Source organism: Chenopodium album, chromosome 21, assembly GCF_948465745.1.
Source record: "Chenopodium album chromosome 21, dcCheAlbu1.1, whole genome shotgun sequence".
Lineage (NCBI taxonomy): Eukaryota > Viridiplantae > Streptophyta > Magnoliopsida > Caryophyllales > Amaranthaceae > Chenopodium > Chenopodium album.
Genome location: NC_137854.1, coordinates 22,912,867 through 22,934,791, shown reverse-complemented (window position 1 = coordinate 22,934,791; position 21,925 = coordinate 22,912,867). Strand labels below are relative to the sequence as shown.

Sequence of the window (21,925 nt, the reverse complement as noted above, 5' to 3'; positions counted from 1 at the left end):
GAATGTACACTAACTCACTGTCGTAGGAATCACGGTTGTTTTTAGCTACAACAAGCCCTTAAAACCCCAAAGTTTCCTATGAGGACGAGTGAGGTCTCGTGAGGGTTTCCTAAGAGCTTACCCCACAACTCTCGACAAAAGCCAAGGCAAGGCAACAAAAGGAAAAGGAAAAGAAACATGAAGAGAAAAAGCAAAACACAAGCTCATATATGGACAAGAGATGAGGACAAGTACTAATGAATGCAAACCTTTCTAAATCGACAAATGTATGCACGTTCCAAGATGTCAATGGTTGATTGAAACATAACACATGCTAAGCATAGAGAACTACTTAGGACTCAATCCACCCTAGCCCCAACCAATCGGGCCACGTTCTCTCCACTAGCTTCAAATCAACCCTTAAGCTAGCTTCTCAAGATTCCACGAAGGAACCGGAAAAATATAAAGAAATGAGAAATTTGAGAAGGTAATCCCGACGTCTCAACTATGCATACTCTTTCCATAGGTTTGAAGTCTATCTCCCTCCACCGTTCTTTTTACCTAACCCACTAGAGTCTAAGGGTCTTTTTATTGGTTGTAACGTAAGGCTAAGGGTTAAGGCGGGGTAAAAATTTGAAATTTGGTGAAATTTCCTAAGTGAAGCAAAAAGTGCGGCCGACACTCAAAAATAACTCAAGAATTCACTAAATATCAAGCAAAAATACCACTAATGCCATTCCCCCAAGCTTATTCAACACAAACACACAATATTACCCCCAAGCTTGAACAAAGCATTGTCCTCAATGCTTAAACTAAAGAAGAAAATGAAACCAACTAAAATATTTTTGTTGTTTTTGTTTTTTTTTTTCTTTTTTTTCAATTCAATTTTTTTTTTTTTACTTTATTCATTGTCCTTGCCTTTTTCAAATTATGGACGGCTTTTTCTTGAAACTTCATTTGATTTTCATGAATTGCATCATTCATCACAAGCTCAACTTTAACCAAATCTCAAAGTGCTTCTTGTTTATGATCAACATTCTCAAAACTCAAACCTCACATGCCAATGCTTCACTAACTATAAGGGTTGGTTAACATAGGCCACTAGGTTTGTATTGCGGTTTAAACAAGAGCGGAAAACATAAGGCTCAAATTGGTTAGCAAGTAGGTTTATGCAAAATAGAAAATCAAATTTGTAACAAAACAAAAAGAAAATAAAGAAAAATAAGAAAGGGTGCCCTTTTCCTCCCCTAGAGTGCTTCGGTCACGATCTTGGGAGCTATAAGTCAAAACAAGGATCAAGACATGCATAGCTAAGGATCCAAATGTGCCACACAACAAAGTGATGAAGGCTAGAACAATGTTACCTCACACGGGATTATAACTAAGCAAATACCAACTAAGGGTGTCAAATCCACTATAGAGAGCAACACCATCTTACCACATACCCGTGAACTAAGGCTTCATGGTGCCCTAAAAGTTCTTAACCCGGCTACCTTAGCATGTAATATCCTAGAGTCAACCAATGACACTCTCAAATCGTGCACACATTAACCACTTAGGAAGAAAGGCATTCAAGAGTAAACAAATCTAAAAGATATAATGTCCAAAATAAGTACAAACAAAACACATTTTGCTAAACTTGCCTTGAAGTAAACAAAAATATTTTTGGATTTTCCAAAAGCATGAAAAACATGGAAATGCATATACTCAAGTGCATGACATATATGAATCAACATCCCACCAAACATGATAGAATACCCTCCCCCAAGCTTGAATGAAACCAAGCTCTCAAATCATAAACGATGAAACCAAGGAGGGGAAAACAAGGAAAAATTAATCTGACATTACCAACACATGATCTTCAACTCACAATAAGTAAGAGAGAGAGGGAAAAGAAGGATATTACCGGATATGGGATAAATGAAAAATCACACAAAAACCTGAAATAACCTCATATGAGCCACAATCTCTACAAATAAGGCTTGAATTCCACATGATATGTAAGTTGAGGCACATTTCCTTGATTCTTGATCATCACCAATGCGCAAGAGTATATCAAGTTGTGTACCTAGCAAGGAACACAAACACGTCCATGAGAGAAAATCTAATCTAAAAAGAAAAGAAAATGGAAGCAATAAAACACGGGTTACTTCCCGCAAAGGCTTGTTTAACGTCCAAGCGAGACCGCTCTAGGAAATAATAATTCAACGCACGCAAGAGCTTGTCAAATGCACTACTACACATTTCATGGGGGTGTAAATAGGCAAATGACGGAATAAGGACGTGCAACAAAATCATTGCACGTAAGTGAAGAGGGAGATGCCAAAAGAAAGAAGAAGAAGGATCGAAAGGAAACTCAAGAAAGTAAGAAGTAGAAGAAGGAAAAGAAGAATGGAAAAAAAAGGAAAATGGCACATCCTCATCACAAATTTTTTTGTTGGCAAAATTCCTCTTATCCTCAACAATGATGGAAGGAGGGACATGAAAATCATCCATGGAGGGCGGCTCCCCAATAGGCTCTTTGAGATAGGAAGGGAGAGAAATAGGGTAAGGAAGGATGTAGTCAAACCTTAGAGAAAAAGGGGTATGAGAAACGGGAAAAGGGGTAGCTACTCCTTCACCACAAGGCCTCACATCGCCAATGAGGGCACGAAAATCAATCACAGAGTCCTCAAATGAAGGGCACTCACGATCTACACCTCCCTCAAGCTCAAAAACTCTAAGGGAATCAACCTTATCCTCCTTTTCACCACAATAGACCACTTTTCCTTCAACTATCTCAAAACCCAAGGTCCCAAAATCGTGCATGAATGAAGGTAGATTCATCTCAAACTCATCTAAGTCCCAAGAAGCGTTCTCGATGAAATCATCAAATAATCTATAAGTCCTCATATGACTCTCGAAAAATATGTGGGACATTACCTCAAAAGAGTCTATATACTCGTAGATTGAAGGGTCACAAACATACACTTGAGACTCATCAAGATGGGAAAGAGGATTAGGATTTTCAAAATCAACACTCTCTTCATTCTCTACTCCTTCACCATCACTCGAATGCTCTCTAATGGGATCCTCACTCATATGGGGAAGAGAAGAAGAAGAAGGAAGGGCATTTTCTTGAGAGTTGGCTAATTGGAGAATTTGGCTCTCAAGCATCTTCATTCTAGCTTCCACCTCCCTATTCTCAACTTCCCTCATCTCGTTATACCTCTCCATCATCTCCATTATCTTCATTATCTTCTCTTCCTTCAAATTTTCCATAGAATTACCCTCATAAAAGGATTCATTAGAAGCATAAGGGAAATTATTTGGAGCTATGTAAGAACAAGAAGATGAGGAGGGAGGATCATTCACATTATATACATGAGCATCATCATATTGGGGAAAGGGGGCATAATCAAGCAAATGAGATTCATTATCAACAATACGAGAAAAAGAGTTGAAATCACTTGTACTAGGTTCACATATAGGATCACAAGACAAATCATGGGGATTCATGCCACCAATAAAACTATTATCACATTGAGAATCAAAATTAGCAACATTACATGCCCTATTGCGTACATCCTTAGCGAACCGTACAAAAAAGCTCCAAGCACTATGAACCGTTAATGCTTGAAATTCACCATTAAACCTACTTTCAACTTCATATCTCGTTTGTTCATTCATGCCACAATAACAAATCTCACAAGCTTCACAAGGATTACAACCATTATAGTTCAAAAAGTCTACAAGTCTATGGAAATAGACATAAAAAGGCTCACTATCATACTGAGGAAAAGAAAAACGTGCCATTTTTCAACAACAAAAACAAAACAAAGAGAACAAAAATAAATCAAAGGAAAAATATATACAATGGACTAGTCTCAGTAAGATAACACAACGGTAATGGAAGTCGTTCCCCGGCAACGGCGCCAATTTGATGATGCTCATGTATATAATGTGAATGATCCTCCCTCCTCATCTTCTTGTACTTACATAACTCCAAATGATTTCTCTTATGCTTCTAATGAATCCTTTTATGAGGGTAATTCTATGGAAAATTTGAAGGAAGAGAAGATAATGAAGATAATGGAGATGATGGAGAGGTATAACGAGATGAGGCAAGTTGAGAATAGGGAGGTGGAAGCTAGAATGAAGATGCTTGAGAGCCAACGCGTCGTCAATTGTCTATCCCTAGATCAAATACAATTTATACAACCTAAACAAACCTAATACGAGTATAAGGCAAGCATAGGGGTCGAACCACAAAGAATGGTTAAACACCACCAAATGTTATCGACAGTTAAGCTAGTCCGGAATAGGAGATAAATAAACTAAAGTCTAAAAATGCTAAAACAAGAAATAAAACATTAAGGGTAATGGTTTAGGTATAGCATTCACTTGAACATAAACAAATGCATTGAAATTGAATTAATTATGAACTAAACATGCTCAAATATCGAAATAAAGAGTCCAATCTAGCCGCCTTCCGGGGTCAATTGGCTTCTCCTAACATAGCCTCTATGTTTCCACATTAGAACCATATACTAGGAGGTACTATTAAATAACAATCGATAATAATGAACCTTAACGAAGTCAACTTCCGTTCCTTGTTAGCAAAGATTCACCTTTAATCAACCAACAATGTGCACTTGCAAGAAGATTAAAGAATATCAAGCATATAAAGACTTTAATCACAAATAAGTCAACTCTAAACCTAGAACATGCTCAAGATACAACTACACCACAACCATCCCCTCAATGGGGAAATTACTCACTAATCATGATAATAACAAGATTAATCAACAAATAATCAAGAATCAACATGATCAACAAGCAATACTAACAACAAAAACAATAATAAAAATCAAAGCAATAAAAATAGAGGAGAGAGAGTTAGAGATTCTCATTGATTGAAGATGTAAATCTATAGAAAAGATGATCAATTTCTTCTTCAAAATCCAAGCTCAACAATGGTGAAACCCTCATTTTCTCCCTCTAAACTACCCTAACCCTAAGCTAAACCTAGAGAGAGAAGCTCTCCTAAAACTAGGAAAAAGATCTAAAGGAATCAAGTTCTCATTTTGCAAAACAAGCCCTGCAATATATAAAGAATCGCGCAAAAACGCTGAACAGGACCCGATGTACGCCCGCGCAAGGATCTGTGCGCCTGCGCATGGTAGTTGTGCGCCCTCGCATGCGCCCTCGCAGCGGCCTGCGCTCCCTCGCAGCAGCCTGCGCGCCCGCGCAAAGTAGCTGCGCGCCCGCGCATTTGTGGGTTGCGCGGCTTGTGCTTTGGTGTGTGCGCCCGTGCTGCTGGCTGCGCGCCCGCGCACCGTAGCTGCGCGCCCCGCACATGTCGCGCACATGCTGCGCAAAAATTTCGGCCTCGATTCTGTAATTTTGCCAATTTTGCGCGAGTTCTCACAGGGCTGCGCGCCCGCACATTATTCGCGCCCTTGCACCTTGCTTTCTTCGATTCTTCTCTCATGATTCCTTGGCTTCTTCTTTGCAATCCAAGACTTCAAATACCTAAGCACAAACACCAAGGGAAGCAATACGGTATAGGGAACGGTGCAAACACGCAATGAAGGCAAGCATACAACAATATACGCGATTTCATTAAAATCACATCGAGACATGTATGCACGCATAATTTGAACAAAACAACTACAAAACACCCTAAGAAAGCTAAAACAAGGCATAAACACTATCCTAGGAGTGACATAAATGTCACTCATCACAACGATCGCAAGAGCTTGTCAAATGCACTACTACACATTTCATAAGAAAGTAAGTGTGCACATGACAAAAATAAGGCATGCAACAAGCATAGTGCACACCTATGAGGAGAGAGATGCCAAGGGAAGGAAGAAGAATCAAAAGAAAACTCAACAAAATAAGAAGAAAAAGAAAAATAACAAGAAAAGGAAAAAGAAGGCAAACTCTCCTCAAAATATTTTTAGGTGGCAACATCACCCTTTTCCCAAATTGGAGACAAATGAGCCACATTCAAATCATCATAGACAAAAGGGTCCCTAATAGGCTTACCAAAAAAGGAAGGGAGAAAAATAGGGCAATAGGGGATGTGGTTAAACTTTGGAGAGAAAGGGGTATGAGAAATAGGTAAAGGGTTAGTTACTCCCTCAACACAAGGTCTCACATTGCCAATGAGGGCATGAAAATCAACCATAGAATCCTCAAAAGTAGAATGCTCATGATCACCATCTCCCTCAAACATCCAACTCCCAAGAGGAACCACATAATCTCCTCTATTACCTTCATGAACAATAGCTCCCTCAACTTCCTTAAAACCTAGAGTCTCAAAACCATGCATGAATGGAGGAAAATTAATTTCAAAATCATCTCTCTCCCATGAAGCATCATCAATGAACTTGCTTAAAAGGCTATGGCTATTCCCTATGCACTCAACACACACATTTGTCATAACCTCAAACGAGTCCAAATACTCATGGATAGAAGAGTCACATTCATACACTTGAAACTCATCACAATCAACAAAGGAAGAGATGTCTAGACTTAAAATTTCATCAAACTCATTATCACTCTCGACTCTCTCTCCTTCACTCCTATGCTCAACAATAAGATCCTCACACATTCTTGGTTGCTCGAAATTACCATCATCACCCTCAACACACACATTAGATTTGTAACTTTCACACATAAGCATCAAGGATGACAATTGGCTTCCTAGCTCTTCATTTCTCCTTCTTCCCTCCTCGAGACGCTCCTCACTCTTTCTCATCATCTCCAATTGACTTCTTAAACAATTAAGAGTCGACTCTTTGTTAGGCCCAAGATCATCACGAAGCTCAACATGCCTAATTTGAGTTTCCAAGGTAGCAATAAGAGATTCAAAAGGGGTAGGAGATTGAGGCTCAACAAGAGAAGAAGAAGTACAACCAAAGGTGGGATCATCATCATTACAAACATGAGCATTTTCATCAAATAGGGGGTTGGGGGCATTTTCAAATGTATGAGATTTGTTAGCTTGAACATGCAACACATTATCATGAACAAATGAGGAAATAGAATTGGAAGCATTTGTTCTAGGTTCAACTATGGGGTCATGTGACACATCATGGTAAATCATGCTAGCATTGAAAGAATTAACACATTGCACATCAAAAATGGAAGCACGTTTACCCTTGTTATAAACTTCCCAAGCAAACCAAACATAAAATTTCCAAGCATCCTCAATAGATAATGCTCTAAAATCACCATTATGCATTCCTTCAACTATATCCCTAGTTTGCTCATTCAAACCATGATAACAAATCTCACAAGCTTCCCAAAGAGTACAACAATTATAGTCAAGAAATTCCTTAAGTCTATTGAAATATTCACAAAACGGCTCATCATCATGTTGGGAAAAAGATAGACATGCCATTTTTACAAAGGAAACAAAAACAAAATAAAAGAAAAGTATACACTAAGACCTAGACTCAAGCAATTAAAAACACTCAAACATAGACACCGTTCCCCGGCAACGGCGCCATTTTGACGTGGGAAAATTAGGTCGTTGAACTAATCCTCCTAAGCCAAACAAAATTTATAAACACTCAACAAACCTAAATACAAGTATAGAGGTAAGTCAAGGGTCGAACCCAAAGGAACGATAATGTCTAAGTTCTTTCAATTATGTGCCTAAGCTAGGTCGAAGACAAAGGGTAAAAGAGGACACTAACAACTACTAAGACAAAGAAATCAAACAAATCAAATGCTAGGGATTAGGATTCACTTATTTTAGCAATGAACAATGCAAATTGGTTTAGGAAGTTGACTAAGTCAAGCAATGTGAGGGAAGATTAATTATGCAACCAAAAGAGCATATCAAGCTATTCTCCTAGAGGTCTAACTAGCGTCAACTACGATAAACTCTAGCTAGGAAACATCACAAGACACCTCAATCGTGTAAATGCAAGCCACAAATCAATGGTCCGTATCAATGTGAACTTACAATGCAATCTAGTGTGAATAACTAGGGTGATCAAGCCTAAATCAAACAAACACATGCACATAATCAATTAACCAATTTAGTCACATCATCAACTCCATCAAAATCCCCAATCTACATCAATCCATTACATAATACAAGCTTCACCAAATCCCTAACAAAACAACTAATCTAGCAACATCATCAATTCAACCAACAACTAAAGAAATCAACAATTAACAATCAAAGAATCAACAATCAAAGAAGAACAATTACTCTAATCAAACATCAATCATCAAATCATCAAAATCTAATCAAAATCAAACAATCTAAAGATGAATACTAAACAAAACAATAACTGAGATAGAGTTTAGAAATGCTAATTGATAATAGAGTAGATCTCCAATACAATTGTCACCATTGGATCTTCAATCTCTCAATCACCATTGAAATTCTTCACTTTCTCTCTCTAAAATCTACTCCTAAAACTAACCCCTAGATCTAGAGAGAGAAGCTCTCAACTAAGCTAAAAATATGATCTAATTCTATTATGAAACTTCTTGCTACAAAAATAAAAGGAAATAACTATATATACAAAGGAGAAGGTCGGTTTTGACGCCCAAGAATAGACCCACGCAGGTGCGGGCGCTCAGAGGAGAGAGAAAAGTGCGCACGGGACACACCCAAAAAGGTGCGCCCGCACACACCCCATGTGCGTCCGCACACGACATATGTGCGGCCGCACACTCCCCGAGTGCGCCCGCACATATCTGGCAACCTCTTCTTCTTCTCTTCGTCCTAGCTCATGGGGTGCACACATCCTAGATGATGATGATGGAGGACAAAGTAGGCAGAAACTTCCTTGGAAATCTTGAAGAAAATGAGCCATGAGAAAGGCATATACAAGGCCTTGAAATGTGCTCCTCGGATCCCCCTTTGACTTGAAACTCTATGCACAAGCACTAGGCATGAAAAACAATGAAAGACCATGGAGAGGAAGCTCTGGAATCCTTAGACAATCAATCACAACCTACAAATAAAGGATAAAAAGCAAGTAAAAGGGAAAAAGAACAAGTAAACTAGAAAATGCATAAAATAGAGAAACTAACTACAAAAAGCATAAAATGAAGAAAATAAGAATAAAACTAAGGAAAACTAAAGAAAGGAGTAATAAAATAGAATGAAATTCATCCAAAAAGGGACCAAATGAGTGCCATAAATGTCACTCATCATTGATGTGTTAAGACGTCTATAGTCTATACACATCCTCCAACCGGTAACCGTTCTAGTTGGAATGAGTTCACCTTTCTCATTCTTAATTACGATCATAAGCCCCTTCTTAGGAACAACATGCACGGGGGAGACCCACCTTGAGCTTGAGATGGGGAATATGATTACCGCATCCAAAAGCTTGGTGATCTCTTTCTTTACTACTTCTTCCATTTGGGGATGTAGTTTCCTTTGTCGTTCAATAGAAGGTAGGGTGCCCTCCTCAAGTGTTATGTGGTGTGTACACAAGGCGGGGCTTATGCGTTTAAAATCATCAATTGTGTACCCCAAAGCACCTTGGTGCTTTCTCAAGACACCACATAACGTTTGAGCTTGGCTCTCACTCAAGGATGCACTAACAATAACGGGATAAGTAGAATTAGGGCCTAAGAATTCGTACCTAAGGTGTGATGGTAGAGGTTTAAGCTCTACCATGGGAACACCTTTACCTTCTTTGGTTGAGGCCACATGCAAAGCATCTTGACTTGATATCCCCATACATCATGCAAATCTTCATACAATTATCACTCCCTTTATTGCCTCCATCAAGCAAATCTTCATACAATTGCACTTCCTTGCTTGGGATACCTATCTTTTCCTTATTCAACAAAACACACTCAAGAGGATCATTAGGTGAGCAAGTGCCCATGCATGGATTTCACAATGTTATCAAGAACTTCTACTCTCATGCAATTCTCAAAAGAAAAAGAGGGATATTTCATGCCTTCATTCAAATCAAATTCAACTACCTCCTCTCCAATCTTAAGAGAAATCTTAGCACTTTTAACATCTATCATAGCCCCCGATGTAGCAAGGAATGGTCTACCTAAGATGATAGGTATAGTAGCATCTTCATCCATATCCAACACTACAAAATCAACCAGAATGACAAATTTCCCAACCCTCAAAGGAACATCTTCTACCTTCCCCTTTGGAATCTTAATCGACCTATCGGCTAATTGCAAGGTAATCTTGGAAGGTAAAAGTTCTACTAGACCTAATCTTTGATAAACCGAATATGGCATAAGGCTAACACTAGATCCTAAGTCACATAGGGAATTATCAATTTGAGTCTTATTAATGGCACAAGGGATGGAAAAGTTTCCGGGATCCTTCAACTTAGGAGGCATCTTATTCATGATAATTGCACTACAATGTTCGGATAGGCTAATTGTTTCCATCATGTCACATGTCCTTTTTCCACTCAAAATCTCCTTGAGGAACCTAGCATAGTTTGGCATTTGTTCTACAACATCGGTGAAAGGAAGAGTTAGATGAAGTTGCTTAAGCATCTCTACAAATTTCCCAAATTGCTCATCCAATTTGTGTCTATTATACCTTTGGGGATAGGGAAGCTTGGGTTTGAAAAGCTCTTTCTCTTTCTCTTTCTCTATCACCTTCTCTACTTGTCCCTCATCAACATTTTCACTCAAAGGACACTCATCTCCTTTAATTTCAATGGAATTCTTACTAGTGCTTTCTCTAGTAACACTCTTCTTAGGCACACCACCCTCAAGGACCCTACCACTTCTAGTAACAATAGCATCCATAGGGTTCTTAGAATCTAGGCTATGCGGAGTCAAAGAAGAGGAGTTTGCACATTCCTTAAACACACTAATCAATTGAGAAAGTTTATCACCTAAATCTTTGTTATAAGAAAACATGTGATTGAACTTCTCATCATTCAAAGCCATGTAAGTTTCTAGCATCTTGGCTTGTTTCTCAATAACTCCTTCCAAAAACTCCCTAGAAGAAAATGATTGATCATAGGAATCATCACTTAAACTTTGAGCATTTGGAACTAAACCAATTGGGGAACCTCTTTGAAAATTTGCTTGGAAATATCCCCTGCTTTGATTATTCCAATTACCCCTAGTTTGATTTTGGCCCCTTTGTTGACCATGGTTGCCATAACCTTGATTATGATCCCCATGTCCTTGGCCATGACCATGATCATTACAACCATGGTTATTGTAGCTACCATGAATTCCTTGGAATCCATGATTTCTACAACCTCCATTTTGGTTATAATTATCATGTTTCACATGATTATGATAATTCCTATTTCCAACATTTCTTTGAACATCAATTCTAGGTTCACATTCATGAACATTAACATAATTCACATGCTCAATTTCAATTCCATCACATTCATCACAAGGAACATTGGGGAACATAGAAGCATCATGATCATTCATTCCACATAATTCACAAGGCCAACATTCTCTAACCATGCAACAAGAAGAAGGATTAGAGTTAGGGTAAGAAAATGTACCTCTCCCCTTAATTTGGGAGGGAAGAATCGGAGCTTGCGAAGGTGGTTTCTCAAGCTTTGCCTTAAGTGACACAACTTCTTTCCCTAAATCCGCAATCAAAGTAGTCAAATCGTTAATGGCACTAAGTTGTTCGATCGAGCAACCTTTGCTTGTTGGCTATTTCTCCACTTCTTGCCAATTCATGTAATGTCGAACCACTTCATCTATTGCATCCACCATTTCTTCTTCCGTTTTGTTCATTATTGGGCCTCCGGCTCCGGCATCCAAACTTGCTCTTCCATGAGAACTCAACCCACCATAGAAGATTTGTATGATTTGATAGGTAGGAATCCCATGGTGTGGACACTCTCTTTGATACTCCTTGTATCTCTCCCATGATTCATAAAGACTCTCACTAGGCCCGTGCTTGAAATTTTGGATCAAAGTTCTTGATTCCGCCATCTTATTTTGTGGGAAAAACGAAATAAGAAAGCCTTTGTAACCTCATCCCATGTTCTTAAGGACCTTGGTTTGACCTCCTTGTCCAACCACTCTAGAGCTCTTCCAATGAGAGAGAAGGGAAACAACTTGAGTCTTATGTACTCTTGAGCAACTCCAGTTACCACAATAGTATTGCAATATTTCTCAAAATCTTTGAGATGATTGAGAGGATTCTCACTCTTTGTCCCTCCAAATTACTTCCTATCAACCAAAGTAATCATGGCCGGTTTGATTTCAAAGTCATGATCCGGAACCATTAATGGAACAATTCCACTCTCATAGTTTTAAGCTCCCGGAGTGCCTAATTCCTTCAATGTAATCCTTTGAGCTTCTCCCATGTTCACTTGCACACACAATTCTCAAAAAAAAAATATTAGTAGCACGGCTACAAATGTAGCCTAAAAGAAAATCTTTTGTATTTTTCAAATAGGATGGAATAGACTCAACAACAATACACAATCAAGACACCATTCCCCGGCAACGGCGCATTTTGATAGGAGACAAAACGGTAGGTCGTTTGGCTTTCTTCCCACCCAATCAAACAATATTTATAAACTCAACAAACCCCTATATGAGTATAGTAGTAAGTCGAGGTCGAACCCAAGGGAATGGTAATTGAAAGTCTATCGCCGAACGCTAAGTTATTCCGAAGTAAAGAGCGCGGTTGTAAGGCTAAACTAGGACTAAACACAAATAATAACTTGTAAACCAAAAATAACAAATACTAGGGCTAGGATCCACATGCATCAACAATGAAAATTAATCAATTTGGGAGGTCAATCAATTAAGTTAAGCAATGTGAGGGAAAAACGAAATTGCAACCAAAAGAGCATATCATGCTATTCTCCTAGAGGTCTAACTAGCGCCAACTACGATAAACTCTACCTAGGAAACATCACAAGATACCTCAATCGTGTTAATGCAAGCCACAAATCAATGGTCCGTATCAATGTGAACTTACAATGCAATCTAGTGTGAATAACAAGGGTGATCAAGCCTAATCAAGCACACACATGCACAAAATCAATCAACTAATTTAATCACATCATCAACTCAATCAATTTCCCTAAATCAATCTCAATTCATTGCTAATACATGCTTCACTACTCACAATCCATAAAGAACATCAAGATCAAAGCTAAACTAATTAACAAATCCATATTACTCAATTGAAATCAACAAATTTAAACCAAATCAATCAAACTATTAACAAACTAACTCAATCAACAATACTAAAGAAATCAAACATAAAATTGCATTAAAGAGTAAAGAATTCTTACAAACTTGATAGAAATCAAATCAATTGTAGCAATCTTCAATCATCAATCATCAAACCCAAATTTTCTCTCTCTAAAAATCTAAGAACAAGTTTTTTTCTCTCTCTAAAATCTAATCTAATCTAATTCTAGCTAATGAAGATCTAATTCTCTCTCTAAAAATAGAAGGAAATTACTATATATACAAAGGAGAAGTTGGTTATGACGTCCAAAAATAGACCCACGCCGGTGCGGTCGCACGTAGGAGAGAGAGAGGGGCGCACGGGCACATATCCATGTGAGAGAGAGGGACACAATTAACTTTGTTGAATTCATTTGACTTTCGTTTGATTCAAAAAGCTTTGTTTGAATGTGTTTGACTTTCATTTGACTCAATTATCTTTGTTGAATGCATTTGACTTTCATTTGTTTCAAAAAGCTTTATTTCAATATGTTTGACTTTCATTTGACTCAATTAGCTTTGTGGAATGCATTTGACTTTCATTTGATTCAAAAAGCTTTTGTATGAATGTGTTTGACTTTCATTTGACTCAATTATCTTTGTTGAATGCATTTGACTTTCATTTGATTCAAAACGCTTTGTTTGAATGTGTTTGACTTTCATTTGACTTAATTATCTTTGTTGAATGCATTTGACTTTCATTTGATTCAAAAATCTTTGTTTGAATGTGTTTGACTTTCATTTGACTCAATTAGCTTTGTAAAATGCATTTGACTGAATTATCTTTGTATGAATGTGTTTGACTTTCATTTGAGTCAATTATATTTGTTAATTGCATTTCACTTTCATTTAATTCAAAAAGCTTTTGTATGAATGTGTTTGACTTTCATTTGAATCGATTAGCTTTGTTGAACGCATTTGACTTTCATTTGATTCAAAAAGATTTCTTTGAATGTGTTTGACTTTCATTTGACTCAATTAGCTTTGTAGAATGCATTTGATTTTCATTTGACTCAATTAGCTTTGTGTGAATGTGTTTGACTTTCATTTGACTCAATTATCTTTGTTGAATGCATTTGACTTTCATTTGATTCAAAAAGCTTTGTTTGAATGTGTTTGACTTTCATTTGACTCAATTATCTTTGTTGAATGCATTTGACTTTCATTTTATTCAAAAATCTTTGTTTGAATGTGTTTGACTTTCATTTGAGTTAATTAGCTTTGTAAAATGCATTTGACTGAATTAGTTTTGTGTGAATGAGTTTGACTTTCATTTGAGTCAATTATATTTGTTAATTGCATTTCACTTTCATTTAATTCAAAAAGCTTTGTATGAGTGTGTTTGACTTTCATTTGAATTAATTAGACTTGTTGAACGCATTTGACTTTCATTTGAATCAAAAAGATTTATTTGAATGTGTTTGATTTTCATTTGACTCAATAAGCGTTGTAGAATGCATATGACTTTCATTTGACTCAATTAGCTTTGTGTGAATGAGTTTGACTTTCATTTGACTCAAATAGCTTTGTTAATTTCATTTCACTTTCATTTAATTCAAAAAGCATTGTTTGAATATGTTTGACTTTCACTTGACTCAATCAGATTTTTTGAATGCATTTTACTTTCATTTGATAAAAAAAGCTTTGTTTGAATGTGTTTGACTTTCATTTGACTTTATTAGCTTTGTTGAATGCATTTTACTTTCATTTAATTCAAAAAGCTTTATTTGAATGTGTTTGACTTTCATTTGACTCAATTAGCTTTGTTGAATGCATTTGACTTTCATTTGATTCAAAAAGCTTTGTTTGAATGTGTTTGACTTTCATTGAGTCAAAAAGCTTTGTTGAATTCATTTGAATTTCGTTTGATTCAAAAAGCTTTGTTTGAATGTGTTTGACTTTCATTTGACTCAATTATCTTTGTTGAATGCATTTGACTTTCATTTATTTCAAAAAGCTTTGTTTCAATGTGTTTGACTTTCATTTGACTCAATTAGCTTTGTGGAATGCATTTGACTTTCATTTGATTCAAAAAGCTTTTGTATGAATGTGTTTGACTTTAATTTGACTCAATTATCTTTGTTGAATGCATTTGACTTTCATTTGATTCAAAACGCTTTGTTTGAATGTGTTTGACTTTCATTTGACTTAATTATCTTTGTTGAATGCATTTGACTTTCATTTGATTCAAAAATCTTTGTTTGAATGTGTTTGACTTTCATTTGACTCAATTAGCTTTGTAAAATGCATTTGACTGAATTATCTTTGTATGAATGTGTTTGACTTTCATTTGAGTCAATTATATTTGTTAATTGCATTTCACTTTCATTTAATTCAAAAAGCTTTTGTATGAATGTGTTTGACTTTCATTTGAATCGATTAGCTTTGTTGAACGCATTTGACTTTCATTTGATTCAAAAAGATTTCTTTGAATGTGTTTGACTTTCATTTGACTCAATTAGCTTTGTAGAATGCATTTGATTTTCATTTGACTCAATTAGCTTTGTGTGAATGTGTTTGACTTTCATTTGACTCAATTATCTTTGTTGAATGCATTTGACTTTCATTTGATTCAAAAAGCTTTGTTTGAATGTGTTTGACTTTCATTTGACTCAATTATCTTTGTTGAATGCATTTGACTTTCATTTTATTCAAAAATCTTTGTTTGAATGTGTTTGACTTTCATTTGAGTTAATTAGCTTTGTAAAATGCATTTGACTGAATTAGTTTTGTGTGAATGAGTTTGACTTTCATTTGAGTCAATTATATTTGTTAATTGCATTTCACTTTCATTTAATTCAAAAAGCTTTGTATGAGTGTGTTTGACTTTCATTTGAATTAATTAGACTTGTTGAACGCATTTGACTTTCATTTGAATCAAAAAGATTTATTTGAATGTGTTTGATTTTCATTTGACTCAATAAGCGTTGTAGAATGCATATGACTTTCATTTGACTCAATTAGCTTTGTGTGAATGAGTTTGACTTTCATTTGACTCAAATAGCTTTGTTAATTTCATTTCACTTTCATTTAATTCAAAAAGCATTGTTTGAATATGTTTGACTTTCACTTGACTCAATCAGATTTTTTGAATGCATTTTACTTTCATTTGATAAAAAAAGCTTTGTTTGAATGTGTTTGACTTTCATTTGACTTTATTAGCTTTGTTGAATGCATTTTACTTTCATTTAATTCAAAAAGCTTTATTTGAATGTGTTTGACTTTCATTTGACTCAATTAGCTTTGTTGAATGCATTTGACTTTCATTTGATTCAAAAAGCTTTGTTTGAATGTGTTTGACTTTCATTGAGTCAAAAAGCTTTGTTGAATTCATTTGAATTTCGTTTGATTCAAAAAGCTTTGTTTGAATGTGTTTGACTTTCATTTGACTCAATTATCTTTGTTGAATGCATTTGACTTTCATTTATTTCAAAAAGCTTTGTTTCAATGTGTTTGACTTTCATTTGACTCAATTAGCTTTGTGGAATGCATTTGACTTTCATTTGATTCAAAAAGCTTTTGTATGAATGTGTTTGACTTTAATTTGACTCAATTATCTTTGTTGAATGCATTTGACTTTCATTTGATTCAAAACGCTTTGTTTGAATGTGTTTGACTTTCATTTGACTTAATTATCTTTGTTGAATGCATTTGACTTTCATTTGATTCAAAAATCTTTGTTTGAATGTGTTTGACTTTCATTTGACTCAATTAGCTTTGTAAAATGCATTTGACTGAATTATCTTTGTATGAATGTGTTTGACTTTCATTTGAGTCAATTATATTTGTTAATTGCATTTCACTTTCATTTAATTCAAAAAGCTTTTGTATGAATGTGTTTGACTTTCATTTGAATCGATTAGCTTTGTTGAACGCATTTGACTTTCATTTGATTCAAAAAGATTTCTTTGAATGTGTTTGACTTTCATTTGACTCAATTAGCTTTGTAGAATGCATTTGATTTTCATTTGACTCAATTAGCTTTGTGTGAATGTGTTTGACTTTCATTTGACTCAATTATCTTTGTTGAATGCATTTGACTTTCATTTGATTCAAAAAGCTTTGTTTGAATGTGTTTGACTTTCATTTGACTCAATTATCTTTGTTGAATGCATTTGACTTTCATTTTATTCAAAAATCTTTGTTTGAATGTGTTTGACTTTCATTTGAGTTAATTAGCTTTGTAAAATGCATTTGACTGAATTAGTTTTGTGTGAATGAGTTTGACTTTCATTTGAGTCAATTATATTTGTTAATTGCATTTCACTTTCATTTAATTCAAAAAGCTTTGTATGAGTGTGTTTGACTTTCATTTGAATTAATTAGACTTGTTGAACGCATTTGACTTTCATTTGATTCAAAAAGATTTATTTGAATGTGTTTGATTTTCATTTGACTCAATTAGCGTTGTAGAATGCATATGACTTTCATTTGACTCAATTAGCTTTGTGTGAATGAGTTTGACTTTCATTTGACTCAAATAGCTTTGTTAATTTCATTTCACTTTCATTTAATTCAAAAAGCATTGTTTGAATATGTTTGACTTTCACTTGACTCAATCAGATTTTTTGAATGCATTTTACTTTCATTTGATAAAAAAAGCTTTGTTTGAATGTGTTTGACTTTCATTTGACTTTATTAGCTTTGTTGAATGCATTTTACTTTCATTTAATTCAAAAAGCTTTATTTGAATGTGTTTGACTTTCATTTGACTCAATTAGCTTTGTTGAATGCATTTGACTTTCATTTGATTCAAAAAGCTTTGTTTGAATGTGTTTGACTTTCATTGAGTCAAAAAGCTTTGTTGAATTCATTTGAATTTCGTTTGATTCAAAAAGCTTTGTTTGAATGTGTTTGACTTTCATTTGACTCAATTATCTTTGTTGAATGCATTTGACTTTCATTTATTTCAAAAAGCTTTGTTTCAATGTGTTTGACTTTCATTTGACTCAATTAGCTTTGTGGAATGCATTTGACTTTCATTTGATTCAAAAAGCTTTTGTATGAATGTGTTTGACTTTAATTTGACTCAATTATCTTTGTTGAATGCATTTGACTTTCATTTGATTCAAAACGCTTTGTTTGAATGTGTTTGACTTTCATTTGACTTAATTATCTTTGTTGAATGCATTTGACTTTCATTTGATTCAAAAATCTTTGTTTGAATGTGTTTGACTTTCATTTGACTCAATTAGCTTTGTAAAATGCATTTGACTGAATTATCTTTGTATGAATGTGTTTGACTTTCATTTGAGTCAATTATATTTGTTAATTGCATTTCACTTTCATTTAATTCAAAAAGCTTTTGTATGAATGTGTTTGACTTTCATTTGAATCGATTAGCTTTGTTGAACGCATTTGACTTTCATTTGATTCAAAAAGATTTCTTTGAATGTGTTTGACTTTCATTTGACTCAATTAGCTTTGTAGAATGCATTTGATTTTCATTTGACTCAATTAGCTTTGTGTGAATGTGTTTGACTTTCATTTGACTCAATTATCTTTGTTGAATGCATTTGACTTTCATTTGATTCAAAAAGCTTTGTTTGAATGTGTTTGACTTTCATTTGACTCAATTATCTTTGTTGAATGCATTTGACTTTCATTTTATTCAAAAATCTTTGTTTGAATGTGTTTGACTTTCATTTGAGTTAATTAGCTTTGTAAAATGCATTTGACTGAATTAGTTTTGTGTGAATGAGTTTGACTTTCATTTGAGTCAATTATATTTGTTAATTGCATTTCACTTTCATTTAATTCAAAAAGCTTTGTATGAGTGTGTTTGACTTTCATTTGAATTAATTAGACTTGTTGAACGCATTTGACTTTCATTTGATTCAAAAAGATTTATTTGAATGTGTTTGATTTTCATTTGACTCAATTAGCGTTGTAGAATGCATATGACTTTCATTTGACTCAATTAGCTTTGTGTGAATGAGTTTGACTTTCATTTGACTCAAATAGCTTTGTTAATTTCATTTCACTTTCATTTAATTCAAAAAGCATTGTTTGAATATGTTTGACTTTCACTTGACTCAATCAGATTTTTTGAATGCATTTTACTTTCATTTGATAAAAAAAGCTTTGTTTGAATGTGTTTGACTTTCATTTGACTTTATTAGCTTTGTTGAATGCATTTTACTTTCATTTAATTCAAAAAGCTTTATTTGAATGTGTTTGACTTTCATTTGACTCAATTAGCTTTGTTGAATGCATTTGACTTTCATTTGATTCAAAAAGCTTTGTTTGAATGTGTTTGACTTTCATTGAGTCAAAAAGCTTTGTTGAATTCATTTGAATTTCGTTTGATTCAAAAAGCTTTGTTTGAATGTGTTTGACTTTCATTTGACTCAATTATCTTTGTTGAATGCATTTGACTTTCATTTATTTCAAAAAGCTTTGTTTCAATGTGTTTGACTTTCATTTGACTCAATTAGCTTTGTGGAATGCATTTGACTTTCATTTGATTCAAAAAGCTTTTGTATGAATGTGTTTGACTTTAATTTGACTCAATTATCTTTGTTGAATGCATTTGACTTTCATTTGATTCAAAACGCTTTGTTTGAATGTGTTTGACTTTCATTTGACTTAATTATCTTTGTTGAATGAATTTGACTTTCATTTGATTCAAAAATCTTTGTTTGAATGTGTTTGACTTTCATTTGACTCAATTAGCTTTGTAAAATGCATTTGACTGAATTATCTTTGTATGAATGTGTTTGACTTTCATTTGAGTCAATTATATTTGTTAATTGCATTTCACTTTCATTTAATTCAAAAAGCTTTTGTATGAATGTGTTTGACTTTCATTTGAATCGATTAGCTTTGTTGAACGCATTTGACTTTCATTTGATTCAAAAAGATTTCTTTGAATGTGTTTGACTTTCATTTGACTCAATTAGCTTTGTAGAATGCATTTGATTTTCATTTGACTCAATTAGCTTTGTGTGAATGTGTTTGACTTTCATTTGACTCAATTATCTTTGTTGAATGCATTTGACTTTCATTTGATTCAAAAAGCTTTGTTTGAATGTGTTTGACTTTCATTTGACTCAATTATCTTTGTTGAATGCATTTGACTTTCATTTTATTCAAAAATCTTTGTTTGAATGTGTTTGACTTTCATTTGAGTTAATTAGCTTTGTAAAATGCATTTGACTGAATTAGTTTTGTGTGAATGAGTTTGACTTTCATTTGAGTCAATTATATTTGTTAATTGCATTTCACTTTCATTTAATTCAAAAAGCTTTGTATGAGTGTGTTTGACTTTCATTTGAATTAATTAGACTTGTTGAACGCATTTGACTTTCATTTGATTCAAAAAGATTTATTTGAATGTGTTTGATTTTCATTTGACTCAATTAGCGTTGTAGAATGCATATGACTTTCATTTGACTCAATTAGCTTTGTGTGAATGAGTTTGACTTTCATTTGACTCAAATAGCTTTGTTAATTTCATTTCACTTTCATTTAATTCAAAAAGCATTGTTTGAATATGTTTGACTTTCACTTGACTCAATCAGATTTTTTGAATGCATTTTACTTTCATTTGATAAAAAAAGCTTTGTTTGAATGTGTTTGACTTTCATTTGACTTTATTAGCTTTGTTGAATGCATTTTACTTTCATTTAAATCAAAAAGCTTTATTTGAATGTGTTTGACTTTCATTTGACTCAATTAGCTTTGTTGAATGCATTTGACTTTCATTTGATTCAAAAAGCTTTGTTTGAATGTGTTTGACTTTCATTGAGTCAAAAAGCTTTGTTGAATTCATTTGAATTTCGTTTGATTCAAAAAGCTTTGTTTGAATGTGTTTGACTTTCATTTGACTCAATTATCTTTGTTGAATGCATTTGACTTTCATTTATTTCAAAAAGCTTTGTTTCAATGTGTTTGACTTTCATTTGACTCAATTAGCTTTGTGGAATGCATTTGACTTTCATTTGATTCAAAAAGCTTTTGTATGAATGTGTTTGACTTTAATTTGACTCAATTATCTTTGTTGAATGCATTTGACTTTCATTTGATTCAAAACGCTTTGTTTGAATGTGTTTGACTTTCATTTGAGTTAATTATCTTTGTTGAATGCATTTGACTTTCATTTGATTCAAAAATCTTTGTTTGAATGTGTTTGACTTTCATTTGACTCAATTAGCTTTGTAAAATGCATTTGACTGAATTATCTTTGTATGAATGTGTTTGACTTTCATTTGAGTCAATTATATTTGTTAATTGCATTTCACTTTCATTTAATTCAAAAAGCTTTTGTATGAATGTGTTTGACTTTCATTTGAATCGATTAGCTTTGTTGAACGCATTTGACTTTCATTTGATTCAAAAAGATTTCTTTGAATGTGTTTGACTTTCATTTGACTCAATTAGCTTTGTAGAATGCATTTGATTTTCATTTGACTCAATTAGCTTTGTGTGAATGTGTTTGACTTTCATTTGACTCAATTATCTTTGTTGAATGCATTTGACTTTCATTTGATTCAAAAAGCTTTGTTTGAATGTGTTTGACTTTCATTTGACTCAATTATCTTTGTTGAATGCATTTGACTTTCATTTTATTCAAAAATCTTTGTTTGAATGTGTTTGACTTTCATTTGAGTTAATTAGCTTTGTAAAATGCATTTGACTGAATTAGTTTTGTGTGAATGAGTTTGACTTTCATTTGAGTCAATTATATTTGTTAATTGCATTTCACTTTCATTTAATTCAAAAAGCTTTGTATGAGTGTGTTTGACTTTCATTTGAATTAATT

The 21,925-nt window shown here is 34.1% G+C and overlaps 1 non-coding gene across 1 annotated transcript; it reads left to right on the top strand.

Moving 5' to 3' along the window:
- The first annotated feature begins 11,791 nt into the window (after positions 1–11,791).
- On the top strand, positions 11,792–11,897 carry LOC145603305 (small nucleolar RNA R71). Its single transcript, XR_014104822.1, has one exon. It is a non-coding gene; the product is annotated as a small nucleolar RNA R71 (small nucleolar RNA).
- The last annotated feature ends 10,028 nt before the right edge of the window (positions 11,898–21,925 follow it).